Source organism: Rattus norvegicus, chromosome 1 (assembly GCF_021556685.1).
Source record: "Rattus norvegicus strain SHRSP/BbbUtx chromosome 1, alternate assembly SHRSP_T2T, whole genome shotgun sequence".
NCBI classification, from domain to species: Eukaryota; Metazoa; Chordata; class Mammalia; order Rodentia; family Muridae; genus Rattus; species Rattus norvegicus.
Window position 1 is genome coordinate 272,289,736 of NC_141534.1, and position 17,866 is coordinate 272,307,601.

The following is a 17,866-nucleotide window of genomic DNA, read 5'->3' on the forward strand; positions in this document are numbered from 1 at the left end:
AATAAGCTTCAGCCAAGTTGGTCTCCCTATGTGCTGGGGTCAGGCGCCCAGGCTGGTTGCCTGGCCAGGGCCCACGCCAGGTGTTCACACCGGCAAGTTAACGTATCTATAACGGGTTTATCTGGCATTCACAAGGCAGGCAAGTCAATTACATCTTTCCCAATGACTTCAAGGTGGTGAACTATGCTTACACCTAGATTTATGGATTTATTCAGATTACAAGAAGATATTACCACCAGTTCCAATTTCTCTAATAAGACACTTTGAGCAAATCCAACTGCTAGACTGTAAATATCTTTGGCTCTGCCTACCCCCTATGGTTTCCGGGCCTTCAGTCCCTTTAAGGCATAACTCTTTTTTGAACTCCACAAAGCTTGACTTCATGCAACCAACAGGATGACAGGAACAGACAGACAGACACAAAGGACTCCAATTCACACATTTAAACTAAAGGGACATGTTAAAAAGAAAGTGTTGGGCATGAGAGAATAAATCATATCTAGTCTCCTGGCATGAACTGGCACAGCACTCCTGATATCTCAGTCAAATTATTCCATTTGTTTCTAAAGATATTTTAATCCCACATGACCTCAAACTTCCCGTGAACCAGGGCCCGGACCCAAGGCCGCCCACGGCCTTTGCAATAAATCCATTGTCTCCCTTTCTCGGCCCTCAACTCAGGCCCATAGATCACCCCTCCCTGCATCTTGCTTCAATTACTCAATTAAGCGCAGTAAAGTTCTTGTAGGTTTTTGCAGATGTCGCTTTATTATCAAGGCCTCAGATGAACACAAGGGTTCAGGAGCCGAGGTTATGGGGAGGTTGCTGGGGGAAGGGCCAGGCTTGGGTACTGGACTATTCCCAGAACCTGCAGGAGCCGAAGCCCTGGAGAGGGCAGGGGCACCAACCGTTCCCAAGGCCGCTCATCCCCTTCCCTTTGCAGTTTTGGGAATTTGTGATGTTATCTCTCTGAGAAACTGCTTCAGGAGATGTAGGTATTCTACCCTCCAATGAGATAGGGCTCTGATTAACAGACGGTTAATTGGACCATTTATCAAGAGAAAGACCTGCCCCCAAGTCAGTGGGCTAAGTAAATTATGACCCACCTTGCAGGTGTTGAACTGGCAGCCCTATTACTCTTCCTTGAAATGGTCTTCAGAAGATTTTATATGGAAAGATGATTTATGGCCAGGAGGAATTCGATTGAGCTTATATTTTTCCTGAGTGTGGCAGGATTCTGCCTGGCCCCTCTTCCTTCATGCTCCAAAGAGGGCTGTTGAAAATTAAAAGCACAGAGATGGAGTGATTTGGGGCCAGAAGGATACTTAGAATTCTATGATCACTACCAGACCACTTTACAGGTGGTAAACTGAGTCACAGGTAGAATAAGTCAAACTACATAGCCATTTAGTGCATTGACAATGATATTCCAATCCCACTTGTGTGTTTGTGTGTGTGTACACGCGTGCACATTTATGCAGGCCCATGAATTCCTGTGGCATCTGGAGGACAGCCCCAGTTGATTCTTAGTCCCATCCACCTTCTTTCTGAGACAAGGTAGGCTAGCTGTCCAGTAAACTTTAGGGCCATCCCAGTCCCCTCACGCTTAGTATTGGAATTACAAGTCAGTGCACTACCTTGCCTGGCTTTCACTTGGGTTTTAGACATCTACTAAGGTCCTTTTGTTTGCAAGGTGAGAACTTAACCGCCTGGACCATCCCCCTAGCCCAACTATCTCTTTAATTAAATATTAAGTAATTAAATTAAATTACTTAAATTATAATTAATCAATTAATTTTTAAGAATGTGTTTTCTCTAGGTGATGAAATGGAATTAAAAAAGGAAGTTCAAGAATCTAGTCCTGAGTCTTTCATATGCTGCATGCCTTACAGAGGGGTTTCTTAATTTTTGCTTTCCTGGCAGTTAGGTCCTCATGGTTCTTTGTGGTGAGAGCTATCTTGTGTATTGCGTTTTATGTTGTTACCGGCATCCTTGGCTGACAGCACCCTCTACTCAGGGTTAATGATAACTGAAATGATCCCCTGAAGACTAAATTGGCCCTGGGTGAGAGACACTGCCTGAAAGCTGAATAATCACCACCGACTCCTTTATTATCACAAAGTTGATCTGAATGACCACAGTGAGTACTTACTGAGTAAGATTATGGTGAAGAACCAGGTCCACGTTCTCTGAGGCCACATGCTAACTCTCGCACGTGACTATCATTGTTGCTTCATTTTACAAAGGAAGGAAGTCTGGATGCAATGGGGTGAAAGTTCTCAGAGGGCTGAAGAAGCTCCCACAGGAAGAATACAGCTACAGAATTAGAAAATGTTAATGAAGCCACAAAACCAAACCACTCTCCTTCCCATTCCCTCTATGGTAAACTTGTCTTTAAGGACTTGTTAGGATAAGAAGTCATCTTGTCCCCACATTGAAAAGGAAGTGAGTTGTCTCCTGGTCTTAGAGACTGGCCTCTTAAGAACAGGAGGAGCATACCTGGGTCTCTTCGTGCTCACACGCTCACCACGAAATTGTGGACACCTAAGTAGCAATAGTCACTTGAGCTTCCTCTGAGACTTAGTCTGGTTTTCTTCCACAAGCTGGGATACACTGCACCCAAGAGCTGGAAGTAGTCTGAAACCTGGGTTAGGAAATTACTAGGTTAAAAAAAAAAAAAGATGTCCGAGATCATGGGCTCTAAAGGTAGGTGGTGTCTGGGTTTTGAGTCATGAAACAAATTCACTGCAAAGTATGGTGGGGAGAGACCCAGCTGTGTGAAGACTTGTGGCTTGTGTCCACCTGCAGTTGCTCTGGTCCATGGGATTTGGGATTTGGGAAGCCTGATTCTCCATATCATTGTATCGGAGGACTGCACACAGGGCTCCAGATTCTGTGACCTGAATCCTTAGCCTCACCCAGGTTTAAGATAATGTTCTAGATCTCCTTAATATTTCTTTACCTATTAATTTCATTTGTTGCAAACTCTCCCTTCCTCCCCCTCACTCCTCACACTCTCTCATGTGTACACTCGTATGTTGAGGTCATAGTCTAAGAAATGTGTCATCAGGTGACTCTCATCATACAGCAGCATAGCCATGCCCATAGACAGTCTCACAAGTCTCAGTGCTGTGGGCCTGTCACCCTGCTTGCCTCTTGGTGACAAATAAACTGAGCCACTGGGAGCCAGGTATGGCTGCTGCTGGCTGAGCCTTGCATACCATTTAAGGCAGGAGTACACTTTATAGTAACTGCAAACAGCGTAGTAAACACAGGGACCAGTAGCAGTTACTGACATCCAGTATCACATAGGCACATGACCCGGTATGCTCTGCCTCCCTATGTCTGGCAGTGGAGTGTGTTTGCATTTACCACAACCACTGCAAAGGTGTGAGGAATGCCTTAAGCTAGATTGTGGGAGCTGCGTTGTTGTCAGGAGACAGAAGGGGTCTTTCTATAATCCTCTGGGACCATCGTCACAAGCATACCTGCTGCCATTGAAAACAGCACGAGGCACTTGTCCGTGGGTATTTCTTTACGTTCAGTAGGTCATACCAACTCCTTATGAAAGAGTCTGGCTGTGGGTGTAGAAACATTGACAACCTGACAGTGAAGGCCTGCACTCCAGCCTCTCCGAAGGCCCCTAGATGCTACTGGCAGAGAAAACAGTCTGCTCTGAGGACACCTCTAATTAATCAGAGGCACACTCCTGGTTTGTGGGAGTGTTTTTCTCCCAGTTGTGCTTTGGTTCAGGATCTCTGACTGATTTTTTTTCCCACCTCTTTTGTACAGGGGTGGGCACTCATCAAATCAACCTCACAGAGGTTACATGTAACCACAGGTAAGAGGCTAAAAGAGAACAGGGGCTTGTTCAAGATTATCTGTCTGCTAGTGGTTATGTGTGGATTTGAACCCTGAACTATCCTTTAAGCTCCATTATGCCTTCTCCTGGATGAAGATTTCTTGCATTAGAGCAATTCCACAGATATGGAGGGAAAGATATGGAGGTGACATCTTATGAGGGGCCTGTGCCTTCTCAAAGCATTAGGGAGCTCTATCGAGGACATTTTTCCTCAGCAGGTCTTGTTTCCTTTTCCAAGGCAATACATTCCCTGTGGAGCAGGCTCCTCCCTTCCCTGGGGGTGCCCACTGACCATCCCCTTGTATAAAGTCATAAAGACTTACTGATAGGTTGTGGATCGATCAGGGACTCAGTTGTGATAGGTGTTGAGGGACGTGCTAACCGCTTGTGACTACTGCTGTGGCTTGTGGCTGTTCTGTCTCTAGGCCCAGCCTGAAGTCTCCATCTCACAACACACCTCCACACTCACAGAGAAAAGAGAGAAAGGCAATCATCTCAGATCAAGATGTGAAAACCTGCTCTCTAGCCTTCTCTCCCCACGTTTACCGCCCTCCCCCTTTCTATGGCTTCCTAGCTGTGGCATTGGGCTTAGAGTCAGAGGGAAAATAGCTGGGTATTGGGGTGCAGGAGATGTGACTGACCCCAGGGGTGGCGAATGTCAAAAATACAGCCCTCTTGCAGAACACAGGGGGCATTTTATTTGAAGAAAATACTTGCTGTGTTGGCTATTATTAGAATTCGACTCGAGCATAAATCTGAGTTTATCCCAAGTAGAAGGGAAGGGCTGGGGTCCACTTGAGTTTGGAGATGCTTTTCTCTGGGCAGATTAAAGTCCCTTCCTTCTCTCTGGTTTATAAGTCACATGTTCTGGGTTTCTGGGTAACACTGGCAGCTGTACCCAAAATTATTCTGGCTATCCACTCTTGTCATCAACCACTAGTTTTAGGGAAGCTGAGGGAGCAGAGTCAGGCTTCTTCCTCGCTGTAGATGACTTGTCTGTAGAGGGCTTCAGTGAGACCTATCCGTTGGGTAGTCTCCTGAGTAAACAAGATAAAGGGGAGGCTTGAGGACCATGAAGGAAAAGGAGAAGGCATGAGGAGAAGTGGAGGCGGCATGAAATGTAGCCGCCCCAAGGAGAGGGTTCTTTGGGAAGGACTTCAGTTGGAAAGAAATGCAAACAGCAGCAGGATTTGTGAAACAGGCCAAGGGATGCAGGTCCTTCCCCTGAGGGTCCAGAAGGAGGACTGGGGTAAAGACAGAACATTCTAGAACCTGCCAAGGTGGCAAAAGCTGGCTTTCCACAAAACTGAGAGGCGGCCTGGCCTGTCTGTTGTTTCCTCCTGCGCCTGCATTTGCCATCCGCCCTCATTTCCAGATCTGCCCCCCGAGGGATAATGCCAGCCCGTGATCTTTAAAAACCAGATAAATCTTACAGCATAGGGACTAGATGTGGCCTTGGCTCCAAGATGCTCAGAGTCTCCTAACTTTCCCCAGAGATACGTCTTTAGGGCTTCACAGGTTAGAGCTCAAGAACCGGGCGATGAGAGGTAGGGACACATTGGATAAGCTACAGGCCCAGACACAGGTCAGCACTGAAAGACAGGGGTAGTACTGGGGGCTAGAGAATTCTGGCTATCAATCTGGTGAGGACAAAAGCAGAAGGGTCCTGGAAGGCCTGGGTCTTTCCTTCCTTGAGGTAAGCAGTCAGAATGGCCAGCAGTTACACAAGCATCCTAGACCGCATCCCTAGCTGCTAAAAAGAATTGCTAAGATTCCTTCTATAGAAAGCCATTAAAAATGGCCTTTAAGACAGACAGATCTAACAGATCCTTAGACAGCCAGTGCCTCAGATGCCTTATTCTTATAATGACCCCAGAAACAGTACCCCACTGTGAATAATCGTGACAGCACCCTAACAACGCCAGTGAAGAGACCATGTATGGGGAACTGGCTGTGCATAGGACCAGGGTTCCTCCCAACAAGTCTAGAGGTTTTCTCTCGGTATCCCACTTTTCCAGTGAGGAAACGGAAGTGAGAGCCACAGAAGTCAAATCCCCGGAGCCTCCTTGGCCCCATTTTGCAGATGGGAACAACCGTACCAAGGGCACGGGTGTAGAAGGAAGTGGGTAAGTGAATTATTCCAGTCCAAAGGGACTCGGAGAACCTCAGAATAGGCAGACACAGGGCAGGTTTCCACTCGGCTGCCTCAGCCACGCTCCTCCAGCCTGGCTGATAATTGCTCATTATGTGCTTAATCTGGGCACAGCCAGGCCTGGCAGCAGAGCTGCATCACATCAAAGCGAGCTCTTCAAAGGAGCAGAAAGCTGGCCTCTGGGGTAATTAGCTGAGGGCCTATTCTCTTCTGCTTGGGACAGTTGGGAGGGTTTTGAGCAAAGTCCAAATGGCACAAAGTACACCTCAAGTTGTCAACTCTGGTGAACTTGGGTAGGCAGGGCTGGTAACTCAAATCAGGTCTCTTTCTCTCTCCTCCCCTGCCCAACCCTGGGTATGAATCCCAGTGATGTGTGCATGCTATGGCTGTTTTCTCTTTTACATTGCTATCTGCCCCCCCCCCCCCGGCCCCAATCTGGCCTCAGCGTACAGGAATACTATGTGCCCCCTCTCTGGACTACCATATTTTTGCTGTAGACACTGGAAAGGAAAAGAAAACCCTCACCCAAGCACAAACACCACCTCCATGACTCATAGATGAAGCAGAAATAAGGTGTTCAGAACCTTCCTCGTACACAGAAAGGCTCTGATTCATGCATGTGACTCAGTTTCCACAGTTTTCCAAGCTAAGCAGCCCCAGGTGGCAGCCCCAAGTTGAAGATGGCTGGTTCATCCACCGGAGTGGAACTTCGGAGGCTGCAGACCTGGCATGAGACCTTTGAGAAAAGCTAAGGAAGGGTGTGTATGATCACTTGGTGTGACCGCCTTCCCCCTCACCCGGCTGGAGGGAGAGACAAGGTGATGTTATGTCTCTAATCCCATTTGCAGTCCCCTGTCACTCAGCCAGGTATCCCACCAGCAAGGCACAGAAGTGCAGAAAGTGCTAAGAGACATTATAATAGAGTCTGGTACCTCTTTTTGATGGCCTGTGGGGCGGTCAGACTAACAGGCCTGAGTGAGTTTGACATGTAAGTAGAATGGTGTTGAACTGGCCAGCGGGGTGCAGGAAGCCGCTAGTCCTTGGAGAAACGATTCTGGGATTGGTTGGTGCAGGCAGTGGCGGTCAGCTTCAGTGAACGACAGCTCACTTGCTTGGAAGGCAAGGTAAGATTTTATCTTACCTACCTCTTAGCCATATTTAACAATGAAAAGGACATTGGAGGAACCCAGCTTCTCTGACCCAAATGAAGGAGATGATCTCAGGTACTGAGCAAACCCCTCAGACCACAGAGTGGAGTGGTAGCTCAGGAGGGTCTCCTTACCAATGGAAATGAAATGGTCTACTTCCTACTTGCCGTAGTTGAATTTTATCTTTATTATAGTTTCTGAAGGTGGATTCTCTTTGTAACAGTTACTTTGTCAAAAATGAAAAAGAACAATTAAGCACACATATGTAAACGGTGACGAAAGGGTTGAGGACATGAAGACCTGAATTTGATCCCCAGAATCTAGGTTGTTGAAGCTGGGTGTACTGGAATGCACCAGTCCCAGAGCTGGGGAGGCAGACAGGTGGCTCCCTGGGCCTCACTGGCCAGCCAGCCTGGCCAAACCACTGAGTTCCCATTAAAAGTGAGAGACACCCAAATAAACGAAATCCAAAAAGCAAGTAAGCAAATAGAACCCAAACAATTAGAATCACCAACTTCCTCCACTGACACTCTCCCCATAGGCACACACAGACACACACAGACACACACACACACTAGATACATACACAAGATACACACATATATCACATATACATACATACACTCAGACACACAGATTTATATATACAGACACACACACAGACACACAGGCACTCAGACACGCATACACACACATACAGACATACACATAGACACATACACACAGACACACACATACACACACAGATAGATACACAGACACATAAAAACAAAACAAAAAGAACAAGTGGAAAGGAACTAAAAAAGCATCAAGGTTGATCTCTAACTTCCAGAAGCAAATACATACACAAACAGACACAGACACACAGACACACACACACACACACACACACACACACACACACGCACACTACACATCTAGACAGACATTTAGTCAGACATATACCATAAACACACATACAGACAGACAGACACACAGATGCACACACACAGACACACATATGCATACACACAGGCACACACATACCACACATACAGACACACACATAGATATACATACACACACACCATACATATACAGACAGATGCACACACATACACACATATAAATACATACAGACACATGCATACATAATGCATACATACAAACAGACACACACATGTATACCTAGACAGACAGGCGTGCGCACACGCGCGCGCGCGCACGCACACACACACACACACACACACACACACACTTATTATTATTCCTGGAGAAGCCCATGCAGCTCTAGAACAGACAGGGGTACAGTCACATCTAACGTGATTGAGAATATCCAGGGCCAACATGATTCTCTGCCGGGCCCTATAGCTCTGGCCATGTGCTCCACGTACTGTTGGCTCAGTGCTCCTATGCCTCCTGTACTCCTTACTCTGAGCCTCATGCTGAAAACATAAGCCTTTAAAATTGCTTCACAATGCACCTGCAGCCTTTGCTAATCCCCAGGTGTGAACGCAGCACGCACCTGCTCAATACTCCCTTGGCATTTGTGCTAACTGCAGGGGAATCACATGGAGTGCTTCTGGCAGTGGCTAGGTGTGGCGCGTTGCAGAAAGAGGAGGCAGAGAACAGGGTTCGAGCCTGTTGTTGACCAGTCTTTCATGCCTTACAGCAGTAATTCCCTTGTTTCTAGAGTGGGTGAGGGGTGGGATATGAAGCCCTCTGAATTGAGCAGACTTCCTCCTGATCACTCCCATGACCCTTTGATCCTGCACCGAACTGAACTGTCAGCAGGTCACTCTTCAGCTCTACTCCTTCAAGGCAAGATCTGAGCTCGGTTAGTTACCTCGGAGCAAAGTGCTCCTATACAGGAGGTACTCACTCAATGCTGTATTGTTAGCTCATTTTGTATTTGCTTTAACAAAATACCTGAGGCTAGGTGACGTAGAGAGGTGGGTTGGCTCAAATTCTAGTTGGCTGGAAGAGTCTGATAAATTTTCACAACTGTGTTATTTCAGTTTGACTCCTTAGAAAGACATGGGACGTCAACTTGTTTTCTGATTATAAAAAGATGAAGGGGGTGGAACTCAGAGCTCCACCCACCCACCATCCAGCAGTTACCACTGAGTGTGCACTGCTCTTTGGAGCCTTCTGAGACCATGCCTTACCACTGAGGAGCCAAGAGTGGGACACAAAGTCTAATTTGTTTCCTTTGGGGACCCTTGTTAATTGTAAGAGAATCTAAAAATACAGTCGGTGTACTTGACATGTATAGAGCCTTGTTTAGAAACTTAGGCTGGAGAAAGAATGCAATTAAACTGTCAAAATCTAATTCTTTCCTCCCTTTAATTTAAAGCAGCCCATTCCCATTTACTTTGCATGGACTCAAAGTAAAAAGTGAAGAATGTTGCCAGAAAAAAACAAAACAAAACAAAAAACAAAAACTCGGTAGTTACAAAATGAAGATGCAAGGCCGGTAGCTAAGAATGGTCACATTCAAATCCCCGTGACATAATGAAATGCTGCTGTCACTCGTGGCTGTACAGGCATGTGATCTCAGCACTAGGGAGGTGCAGACAGTAGGGCCATGAGTTCAAGGCCAGCTTCAGCTACAGGAAGTGGGAAGGAGGCCTGAACTATAAGAGACTCTTTCTCCAAAGTCAAGCAAGGAGGGGCAGAGAGACGGACGATTCTGTAGGTAAGAATGTTTTCTGTACAAAGATAAGAGTCTGAGTTCAAATCTCAATGTTTATGTAAAAGGTAGGGCCCCATATTGAACAGGGTAAAGGCAATAGGATCTCTGGGGCTTGCTGGTCACCAGAGAGAAGACACTATCTCAAAGGAATAAGAGGGAACGTAGTAGAGCAGGACATTCAGTGTCCACCCGTGCACAGGCAAGTTCAAACACACACACACACACACACACACACACACACACACACACACCAGAATGAGGGGATAAACACTGCACAGTATTTGAATATGAGTTCAAATCCCCAGAACCCTTAGGGCTAAAAACAGGAACTGGTTGCACATGCCTGTGATTTTCAGCACTCCTATCAAGAGATGGAGGGTAGATTCAGAGACACCCCAGAAGCTCGTGGGCTGGGGTTTAGCATCAAATGAGAGCTCCTGTCTTAGTAAGCTAGAAGGTGATTCCTGACACCCTCGTGTGCCCTCTGACTTCACCTGTTCCACAGAACATAGGTACCTAAAATCATATACATGAACATGCACACACACAAAGATTTCAGAAAATCAGACATTAATCAAATAAAACAATATGATGCCTCACTCCTTAGATGTAGGAGGCACAGAGCTTACTAGGCTAGGCACAGTGGGCCAGTTTGATTCAAGACATGATTTACCCAGCCCCGAACCTGTGCTGAGTGTCTGTGCAAATGCCATGTATACTGAAGGTGTGCACCAGCAGTGACTTGGGCACTGGGTAGGCCTCCCCAGAGCTGAGACACTAGTCAGTGCAACAATTTTGATATCATGTCGTGTCATGAGCAGTTGGGGAGAGGTAGAAAAGATCATGTGTGGCCCCCAGAAAGTTCCACAAATGTGCCAGGGTGAGGCAGGAAGCCATAAATCAATTCAGTAAGAAGTTAATTGCCTCCTATGCCTGGGGTATAGTCATAGCCCAAGCTAGGACAGAGCTAGTATCTGAAACAGCTACCAAATGAAGGGGATTGGATAAAAGCAAACAGATTAACTCTCCACACACAGAGAACACAGGATAGGGAGAGCCAAGCTCCTGCATTGGTAGAAATGACACTTGGGAGGGCTGGCAGCAAGGGAGCCGCACATAGAGGTCAAACTGGATCTTTCCCATTGTCTTTTATGTTTTATATTTAAAAGGAAAAGAAAAAAAGAAAAAAAAACCCCGATAGCCTGAATCTAGTGCCCAGGAAACAACAGAAAAACCCAAATCAAGGGGCATTTTGCCAAACAAGGCATAGACTCTTCCAAATCCACTAAGGGTAAGAACTGTAGAGGGTTCTAGGCACTTGCCACTCACCTATGAAAAGATTTGCAGTGTTTGCAGTTTACTGTCTAATGGAGAAAAAGCAGGGGGCTAACAGATCAAATATAGTAAAAATGCACCCAATTTGTAAAACTGGGTGTGGGATTATGGAAGTGTCTTAGTGGCTGATTCTTAAAGTTTGAAAGTATATCCAAATAAGTGAGAATCCTACAGAAACGCATTTAATGTTGGAGATTTAACCCTATAGAAACCCATTTAATGTTGGAGGTGTAACCCTATAGAAACCCGTTTAATATTGGAGACTTGGCAGCTCAAATGAAATGAAAGTACCCGGTCTCACCCACGTCCTTCGGAACCAACCACTTGTAGAGAGTGTGGCTTCCCCAGTCTTCCCAGGCATTTAACACTGACTTGTAGGGCACCCTGTCCTCTTTTCTCTGGATCCCCATGGTATCTTGTTCTTGTTTTGTTGAAGCAGGGTCTCACACGGTAGCACAGGCTGGCCTGGACACACCATACGCTTTGATCGCTACTACAGCTGTAGGTGAGTACTGTCTAGAGGCCTGGCCTGCTTCCTGATGTGTTTGGTATGGCCACATCAGGGGTCAGAATCCTGAGATTAGGAGTGTGTGTGTAGAGAGTTAGGAGTGTGTGTGTAGAGTGTTGGTAACAGAGGCTGCCTGAGATCACCAGAATAGCCCAGGACTCATCAAGTTCTTACAGTCCACAGCCCCGAGCGTTTCACACTAACCATGGAGGTCTCTTCAGGTCTTAGCCCTTGTCTAAATGTGAACATGTTTAAGTTGCTGGTACCTCAGTGACTCTCTGAGCCATCTTTGAAGCAATGTCTCGAGACACTATTGATTCTTAGCTTTGCTGCTATTCTTGACTTTGGGTATCTTCAGATGGATGTTTATCAGTAACTCTGGCCTCTTCCAACCAGATGCCAGCTGCAGTCCCACTGATTTATAACAACCAAAAATGTCTCCAGTCTTTGGCAATTATTTCCTCTGTGGGTGGGTACTATCCATATTGGAGACACATTGTTCTCAGGGTAGATACAAGAAAGGGGACAGATACCTCTCCCTTGCCTCCTTCTCATGACTGAATGAGCAGCATTGGCCAACAGAGAAATAAATGGAGTATTAAGATCCCAAGACCAGAACTGAACATCTGACTTAGCTTCCTTAATGGCCCAGTTGAGGCGGTGTCAGGGCCCATGGTCCCTACCACTTAGGACCTTAACTATCAGTTGATATGCAGTGACTACCCCAGGGATTGGAATTGTGTAAGGTTGGTGTGTAACATTTAGTAGGGATATATACTTTATTGGATTCAGATGAATACCTCTATCCCCAATTCTGCAAGGACAGCAGCATGATGCTAGGGAGATAGCATGCAAGGCCCAAAGTCTAGATTTCCCATGTGGTGCGTTCCTGTAACTCCAGATCTGGAGGAGCAGAAACAGGAGGATCCGTAGGGGTTGGTGGACAGCCGATGTAACCAAATCTGTGAGCTCCATGTTCAGGGAGAGATCTTTTCCAAAACACAAGGCAGCCATTAAGAAAGACACCTAACTTCAGCTTCTAATCCACAAGAGTACACATGAGCAAGTGCACCTGTACTCATATGTAACCCCCATGTTAGATCTCCCACACACAGCTCACATACCCTCTCTACACACAATAATAATTAATAAACTATTTCAGCAGTACAATGAAATCAAAACACATGGGTTAGAGTTCAGACTTGGCCAATCCCATAGTATTAGGAAGCAAGTTAGGAGGACAGCCCCACCTGCACACACTGGTGACCATGTAGCACTCTGTTGGACTTTGGACATAGGCCGCCCCATTCAATGCCTGCAGCAGCCCTATGAGGTTGGCTTCTTAAAACTGCATGGTCAAATCTGTGTTCAATACATGACAGATGCTCTGCCTTCTAATCTGCCTATTCCATATCCTGCCTTCTATGCCCTATGATTCTCATAGGACCCAGGGAAGGTAAAACACTGAGATGTGACACCCCAACTGGGAAATAGCAACAGAAGGGGAGCTCTCAACACAGCTGACCAGAGCTGGTGCTAATAAATGCAGATAAATATTAAGATTTGGGGTTAGAGCGTTTCACCTCAACCAAGCATCACAATGCAGGAGTGTCTGGCCATCAGCCTACTGCTAGTCCAGTTTCAACAATGAATATGATGTTGGTTAGGAAACAAGGGTTAGCGCAGTCAGGGGCAATCTGAGGTTGATTCAGTTTGCAATGTCTGTATATTGTAAAGGTTGCTTCAATCGACTTCCTATGTTTAACAGGAGGCCGAGAATACTGCTCCATACTCAGAGTGCAATAAACCCTTAAGGACATCCTGTCAGAGATACCATATCATGTCGACATGATATCTTTGTCTTGTGCTCAATGGTAATGACCACCCTTGCACTAAAGTATGTGCATCAATAGACATTTATTGGCTTCATTCTTCAACAATGGTGTGAGTGTCAGGGTCACTTTGAGACCCTCGAGCTCCTTGGCCAGCCTGGCTGTCTCTTGTGGTCACTGGCTATTTCCTTTAACCAAGGAATGAAGGTTTGTTAGTGTCTTATTTCATTTTGTATTGATAATGCATATATGATAATACAATAATGTTAACATGCATTGACAACATGAATGACCGGGTTCTACTTCTGTATATAATATGCACCAATCAAACCAAACCTCCCTTATCCACCCTCCCATGCACCACTTTTCTCAAACTCCACCAGTCACGGTTACACTGTATTCCTATAGAAATGCTAAAAAGCATTTTGAGAGTCAGACGCAGTAGATCAGATCAGGAGGATCTCAAGTTTTGGGCCCACCTCTGCTATATAACAAGTACCTGTCTCAAATTTCAAAACAATCATTCTGTGACAATGTCAAGTAGGGAGTTTGGGTTCCTGGCTGAATACCTGTTGCCTTGGATGGTTTGGGGCCATGGTACCAGCAAGTCAGTGAGGTTGCAAGGCAATCCGGCACCAGCTCTCACAGCTCCTTGGCCTTGAGTGTTGACTCCTATATCTAAAATGGGGACATCGCAGTGCTGATTCTGCCAGTGCTTTGAGATGAAGGTGTACTCCAGAGGCTTCCAGCACAGGGGTCGGTGCATAAGCAGGTAGTGAGGAGACATTTTTGTTGTTCCTGATTATCACTGTCACCTATACAACTCACCCGCTAAAGCAAGGGTCAAGCAGGTAGCCATGGCATGACAAACGCAACATCCTTGAGGATGGACACCCTTTGCTGTCTGTGTTTTGGCGACTCTTGCTGGCACTCACATGCAACACGCTTTGCTGGCTTCTTAGCCACACAGAGAAGCATAGCTCAGATTTCCGTTTCTTGCTTCCCACGTGTCTGCTCCCAGTTGGCACGTCATTACCATTCATCCTTCTGCCGATCCTAGTTGAGTTCTTGCCTCTCCTTTCTGCCTCCTCCCTCCTCACTGCCCCGTGCTAGCTCTCAGCAGCCCATAATCTTCCGCTCACACTTCATCCATCCACCACACGCAGCACATTCTCCACCTGCCTTCCAAAGCTTACTCTTCCCTGTAGTCTGTAGTGTCTTCTCACCCAGTCCATCATGTCAAACTGGCTTCCGAGCCTTTCTGTTGTGTACCCTGCAGGGTGCTGGAGCCCTGCTCCCTGGGTTCAGTTGGCAGGATGGCTTTACTAGTGGAAGTCTACTATGTGGGCCCTGCCAGATCAACCTAAAGGTTTAAAGGGCCAGCTTAATACTTTAATTAAAAAAAATCACTTATCACATCCTGAGATTTTATTACGTGCTCATCTGTCACCATGCTTTCTCATGGAACATTTGGCAGGTGTTACCTTTGCCTGGGTTTTTCAGTGATGGTGGCAAGGCTCTCAAAGGCCAAGGCCCTTGTCAAGGTTGGAGGATTAGTGATGAAGAATACTAGGTGATCAGGGATAAGCAGGTGGGTATGGCTCCAGGCCCTTGCTCTTAACCCCAGAGTGAGGAAGAGAAGACAAGGCCATGGGTCTCATGGTTCCCTTGAATCAGTCATCCAGTGAAGGAGGGCAAGAGAGGAGATGAACTCTCTGAGCTGCCTCTTATGGAAGGAAGCCTTCCAGCCTCAGCCAAATCAGACCTATTTCCTCCAGGATTTGTGTTGTCTACCAGCCTCTCTTCCCATTCCAACAGAGTTCCATAACAATGGCCAGAAACCAACCCAACGAGCTGAGCTAACCTACAGGGGAAGGTGTCAGCTACCTGGAAACAGCTCAATCCTTCCTCACCCCCAGGCCTCAACTGCCATTTAGCCCACGTTCCCCATTCCCTCCCATCGTTAAAAGTGTCAACTAGGAATCTGTTCTTGGGAATTCCCCAAGGGTGGGGCCCTCACATGTGTCACTCAATGGACTGTCTCCTCTTCTTGTCCCTGAAGAACACAGCTGGCAACAGCTTTTACCCAGGGCAGCTTTTCTTGCTTTGTTAGTTCACCCTGAAGAAACTGAGAAATAAAATGTAAAGTGCAAGGTCAGTCAGGTTCAGGTTGCAGAGCAGAGGCCAAATCTAGCTTGGTCAGATACAAATGCTGGGCTTCACATCCCTGGGGGAGTGGGGGAGTGGAGGAGTGGAGGGACAAATAAGCTAATACTGAAGGGGGCAGTGGTGTTAGCTATGACACTATTGCTCTGACTCCCACATGGTGTCCTCACCACAAAGGTATACTAAGTGGTGCTGGTCAGCAAAATGGCAGTCACTGCCTCTGGATGGGCGCCATCTTTGATCCTGCTCTGTGTAGAAGCCGTTTTCTTTGCACTCCTAAGGAGTCAGTGAGGCATAGCAAAGTGAATATACCCTGGATTGGCCTTTCCTGATCATGAATGAGGAAGGAGGTGGCAGAGGGACATGAGTAGAACATAGCAAGTCACCATTAGCTTTAGGCCCAGGGGAGAGAGTTCACTGGGGTATGGCAGGGTATTGGGGAAGTAGACCTCACAAGATGGTAAGTTTGGGATTGCTTATTTCAGAGGCTGCTTGTGGTTCATGACCACTGGTTTCTAGTCATACCTTGGAGGCCCCATGTACAAATGCTATGCTTCACGTCCCTGGGGGAGTGGGGGAGTGGAGGATTAAAAAAAAAAGATGAAGGACACTGGCCAATGATTTCAAACGTTAAGTCTCCCTTTTAACAACTCTCCCTGAAGTGCCTCAGGGTTGTTATAGCTCCTACGGGGAGACTGAGAAGGACCTAAGCCTCCCTAGTTGTGTGAGGCCTCAGTTTTCACAACAGCAAAATGGAGCAAGTACCTACTTCTAGAACTTAGCATGGTGACTGCTGGTTCAGCCATATATTACCATCATGACTCAGCATTCTCCTTCTTGTGACCAGAATCCTAGCAGGAGTAGGAGCATGAGATTACTATAGAGAGAATGTTACTAATCTTCAATCATCTGGTGTCTGGGTCTCTCCCTTCTCAGTCCCTCAGAGTCACGGGGCAGAGCATCAGCTCTATACAAGGCCTTGTATGAGTAGGCAGAGTTGAGAGGAAGGGAGTCCAGGATGCAAGTGGCTTGGCTAGCTGCTCAGCCAACAAAGACTTTCTTAGAAAACGTACATTATGTTCAATACATCTGATTTCAGCTCTGATACTTAGTCACTGGGTAATCCGGGCACTTTGGACCACCACATCTGCTGTGGATCTAAATGAAGGACCTGTTGCTTTCTGGCACGGTAGCTTCCACGTGGTGCCACCCCTTCCTAGATCTTCATTTTCTTTTCTCCTCTACCTAGATGTTTGTTCCCATTTCCCATCCTGCAGGGTCTCTGAGGATCCTCCTTGTACCACCCCAGCCTTACACTTGGCTGCAAACACAATGTCTGCTGATCTGAGGCATCTCTCATGGCTGACCACCTGACTTGGGGAAGAAAATCATGAACCACTGCTTGGCAAGAGCTCCCCAGACCTGAAAGTAGGCATGGAAAGTAGGCAGAGGTTGCTTCTCAGATGGATTAACTCTTGCCCTAGTCACCACCAGTGAGAAAATCTGAGTCTCCCCAAGCCTTGAGCTCCTGTCTCGTACGGGGATGCGTGTCCGAGCCTGCTGGGATGTAAGACCACCGAGCATGCGCAGTTCCGCCATGCTGGCTATGGTCTAGTCCCAGGACCTCATGCAAGTGTCCGTCATCATCTTCAGTCATTCAATAGCTGGACTCCCTGGGCACTAAAAGGAGGAACTAACAGACATAAATATTGTCCCAGTAGGGTGTTGTAGGTTGCAAAATGAGACAGACAAGGACAACAACAAAAATAACTAAGTATGCAAATACGTAACTATATAATTAGAGGAAGGAATAAACGCTACAAAAGAAATAGCCAGGGCGTGAAGCAGAACATAACTGAAGAGGCACCTACCGATGCTACCAAGGAAGGCTGTTAAATAAGGTGACACTCGGGGACGCTTTGACAAGTCGGTGGTTTAAGACAAGTTAAGGGATGAAAAAGGGGTCGGGGATTGGGGACGATGAGCTGGATACAGGGTAGCGTGCTTCAAGGACAAGAGGCAGGGCCAGATGTAGGAGGAAGTCAAAAGGGGAGGGGCCAAGTGGCACTCAGAAGCCAGGGTGAAAGGTTTGTTTGTGTTATGGTTACACTACATGTAAATATACGATTATATCCACGTAAAAGGTTGCCTGCAGGTTTGTATGCTTGAAGCTAGTGGTACTATTTTGG